The following is a 4,857-nucleotide window of genomic DNA, read 5'->3' as shown; positions in this document are numbered from 1 at the left end:
AGCTTTACCTCCTTGCTTGCTTGTCTTACAATCTTCGTGAGATCTGTACCACTTTGAAAATACAATTTTTTTTTTAAAAAGGGTAGACTAAGAGGGAAAAGTATTTGATTATTGTACAAAATCTATTAATTTTTCAAAAATGCCTATTTATGATGATTCCATCTAGTCAGCAAATACTGACTTCAGTGACTACCAAAAGTAAGGCACTATGATTGTGTGAGAGGTGCCAATTTGACAGAGATGTATTTCTGGTCCTCAGAGAGATTGCAATCTAGTTGACTAAGAAAAATTGCTACATTTTTAAAAATTATTTGACCAGTTGTGGGAGTGGGGATTTTCACATACATAAAGTTTCAGTGTCTGCTTTAACTAGATATGAGAAAAACTTATAAGGAAATTAAGGTTTACTTGAAATGACTTGGTAATTTTAGCCTAGAGCCTGTAGACAGAACATATCCACATTATGATGAAAATCTAATCAGAGTCAGTACTAATTGCCACTCTTGTCCCTTGGCATAGCAGAAATGCAAATGAGACCAAAATTATCCTTCCTCCTCTTACACTTATCATTGAGATGCCATGTCACAATGTTCTATTTGTGTAAATACCCAGGCAAGTTCACAGGGTCTGAGGGAAGCTGCCATTGTCTGTATCCATTTGGTGGATTAATGAATTTAATCTTCAGGGGGTAAATATTATATCTATTGATTTCTTATCTCCAAGGTCTGTCACCCTGTCAGAGCAGGAAATTGGATGTTTTGACATAATTATAGATTGGTTTAGATTGTAAACTCCTAGGAGGCAGAAACTGTATCTGTTTACCTTGTTTGGAACAGCATGCCTGGTACATTACCAGGTATAGATGTCAAGCTTAGAAAATGAATGGCTTCTCACAGAGAAGGACAAATGTACAAACATGTGACTGTGTAAAACCAAAGGGCAATAAACTGAGAAAATCACAACCAAATAAAAAACAAGATAAATTATCTACAAATTTTCATATTACTAAATTTGTGAAATGTTAGTTTATGGCTTGATTTCAGTTACTTGGACTTATAAGCTGAAATCAAGAGACAGGGTAGGAAAGTAGTCACTTCACTTTAATACCATAGGCTTATAGAATTAGAGCTAGAAGGGACCTTAAGGACCAATTAGTTCATGCTCCTCATTTTAGTATAAAAAAACTGAGACCCAAAGATGTCATGGGACTTGTCCAAGGTCATACTTAGTGACAAAGCTGGGATATGAATCAAAATCCTCTGAGGCCACAGCTACTTTTCTTCTTAAAGATAAGATGGTAGAGAAAGTGGCATGTTGATAAAGAAATAAAACAGTATTTGGTAAGCCTTCTAACTGTTTAACACCCAAGAGAAAACAGTTCTTGTTTGTATTTCTTACTTCTCATTCCCCCCTTAAAAGAAAGTTTCTACAATTTTCCTAATAATTTTGCTGAATTCAGCTTTTACAAAATTCATTTTTACAATCTTGCTTTCTCTCTCCCCACTACTTTTTTCACCTGTAGCATCCTAAGTTCTATCATTTGACCACTTTTGACTAAATTTACAATCTCTGCTTCTACCCTTTCCACTAACTTCTCTTTATTTGTGGTAACAAAATCCATGAAGGGGATTCCTCCAAGTTGGTTCCTTAACTTGTTCGTCTAAAAGCTGTTCCCAGTACCTTTTGAATGTGACCTGCTTTTTTTTTTCTGTAGATGCCTGACCATTTAGTCTTTCCACCTTGTTACATCTTAAGAGAAGTCACTCAGCAGGAAACTTAAATAAGCCAGGCTGCTGAGAAAATGTTTTAAAAAGTATTTTGGAAATCTTCAGCAGGAATTGCAATCCACAGAAGAGTCTCAAGATCGAAAACACAAAGATGTAGTAGTGTGCATGCCGAGCCATCTGGGCAGAAATGAACTGTATAATGGGACATTTATTCTAGATGGGCAGATACAGGTCACCACAAAAGAAGAAAGAAGATATGGTTTAGGGGGAGGTGAGGAGGTAGTCTGTATAAATATAAGAGCCTTCCGTTTAAGATCTTTTTAAAATGAACAAGATGAGAATCTGAGCAAAGCAAAAATAAATAAATAGAACTTAACAAAGAATAGGAAGAAATAATAGACAGTGTGGGGCAAGGGAGGGGAACTAAAAGGGTATTCAGAAGAAAAGGAAAGCATGTGGACAAGGAAGAATTTTAAAGTTGTAAAAAAGGGTGGAAATGGTCTTTAAGCAAATAAGTTACAGTTCTGTTCTGTTATACAAAGTTATACAAAGTGTTATAAAGTCAATATACAGTGTTAAACTTGAGTAATTTTTGATGTACACATGATAGAAGTACACTGTAAATAATAATGTATAAAAGGTGAATTCTTGAAGCTTCTTTATGTTTTTAATTTGGGGTGAATCAGGTTTTAGGTTTGGGGGTTTTTCCACACAAATGCATTTCACAAATTACTACGCAACAACTGAAAATAAGTTTGAAAAAGGTCCCACAAGGGACAGTATTTCTATGAAGGCCAAAAAATCAAATTGTATTGCTTTACAAAAACAAAATTTCAGCTTTTTGTATGCATTTCACAGTGTTTTTCTATTATTTGTACATCTAAAAATATTAAAATTTAAGGTTTTTACACAGTCTTTTAACCACTCTGTACTTTGACTTTCCTCTCAGAGGAAAAATGGTCATGCAAATGGAAAAGATTTTTTTTGCCCATTTTCTGGGTGAGAAATCTTGGTGAAACTAATATGTCAAATGCAAATACAAATCTAAGTATGAAGACACCAGAAATGCTATGAAGAAAATCAGTAACGGAAGACAGATTCCAGGGTAAGAATAAACTGCATCACCTGGTGCTTTACCCAGAAGAATAAAAGAAGGAACTTTTAAAAAGAAAGAAAAAGAAAAGAAAACCCTGCATGTAGTATAGAAATGAAGGTGGGTAGCAGAGAAAGAAAGAACATTCAGAAATCACAGTGCCACAGAATTTTCAAGTTGAAGGAACTTCAGAAGGTCCAATCCAAGCCTGACTGAGAATCCTCTTTGCAAGATCCTCTAAGGAAGGAGGTCCTTCAGCCTTTATTTGAAGACTTCTGGGGAAATGTAATTCACTAGCCCCGAGGCAGCTCATTCTCCTTTAAGATAGCTTTGAGTGCTCAGGTTTTTCCTTATTTTGAGCCACAATCTGCCCCTCTACAACTTCCACCCATTGCTCCTGCTTCTGCTCTCTGGAACTAAGCAGAACAATTCAGTCAGTCAATACGCATTTGTTAAGTGTCTACCATGTGTCAGTCAGTCTCTGTAATGAGTGTGGTGGATCAAAGACAAAAGATAATCACAATGTAATGAGGAAGACAATATGCAAATATGTACAAAGAAGTTATGCACAGGATAAATAGGAAATAATCAAAAGAGGGAAGTAACTAGAATTAGGAGAGATTTCCTTAATTCCTCTTCCAAGTGCCAATCCTTCTGATACTTGAAGATTTGTCTAAAATGTCTGCAGAGACAAAGAGACAGACAGACAGACAGACAAATGGTCAGATAGACCAACAGACGGACAGATAGATAGATAACACTGGATGATTGGCTAACCAAATTAAAACTGGTTTTTTGTGCTCTATTTTGTAAACTGAACTTCAATGATATAGTATCCATCAGATGGAAAGCTTTTTGATGTAGACTTTCATTCTTTGTATATCCAGTGACTACCACAGTGTCCTGCCCACAGTAGGCTCTTAATAATTGCTTATTTATGAATTGATAGTATCTATATCAGCATTGCTTTTGAAAATTTTTAAGTAGATTTGCTACTGACACTAAGTTTAAAGCCAGTTCAAGTGCTTTCTCTTTTTTTAAAATTTTCTATTTATGGAACAAAACAAGCATTTCCATAACACAGAACAATAAAAAAAAAATGATTTAACATGAAACTGAAAATCTACCATGTACAACTTGCTATTCCCTCCAAATATACAACAAAGATATCATGCAAATGTCTTTTATTCTTCCCTCCTCCCAGATGGCTACCATTACACACACACACACACACACATACACACACACACACACACGCATACACATACGCACACACATGTCAAATTATGCTATACATATTTCTATTTATCAGTTCTTTCTTGGGATGTAGATAACATATTTCTTCATATGTCCTTTCAAAAGAATCTTTTTTTTCTTCCCATCTGGAAAGCAATGTTTAAATGCTACTGTGCAGCAGAAGTCATTGAAAATCTGTTCAGGATGATTTCCAGGGCATTGATCTATAGGTATCCAGTCTTGAAGAAATCACATAATTATAGAATTGAGAAGGGTTCTTAGAGATATTCTTATCCAGGAGCTCTTAAATTTATTTGTGTCATGGACCCTTTTGACAGTCTGATAATGCCTATGAACCACTTCTCAGTGTCTACTGTCTACATTTATAACGCTAAGTCTCAGAATTTAGTGAAAACAAAAATGTCATTTATCTTTCACCCAAGTTCAATGATCCCCCTCCCACCAAAATTTATACATAGACCCAATGTAGGTATCAAGATTAAGAGTACCTGCTCTAATCCAATTCATTCCTTTTTGCAGATGGAAAAATGGAGCCCTGGAGAGTTGCTTGTTTTTGTTTTGTTTTAGTGAATAAATAGTATTTAGGCGATAAGATGGTTCAGTGGATAAAGCACTGGACCTGGAGTGAGGACGACCTGAGTTCAAGTCTGGCTTCAGACACTTGCTAGCTAGGGACCTTGGGCAAATCACTTAACCTCTATTTACCTTAATCCATTGCGGAGAAGGAAATTCCAAATCACTCCAGTATCTTTTCCAAGAAAGCCCCATGGACGACAGCAT

The sequence above is a fragment of the Notamacropus eugenii genome, chromosome 2 (genome assembly GCF_028372415.1).
Source record: "Notamacropus eugenii isolate mMacEug1 chromosome 2, mMacEug1.pri_v2, whole genome shotgun sequence".
NCBI classification, from domain to species: Eukaryota; Metazoa; Chordata; class Mammalia; order Diprotodontia; family Macropodidae; genus Notamacropus; species Notamacropus eugenii.
Note: the sequence above shows the minus strand (reverse complement) of the source record.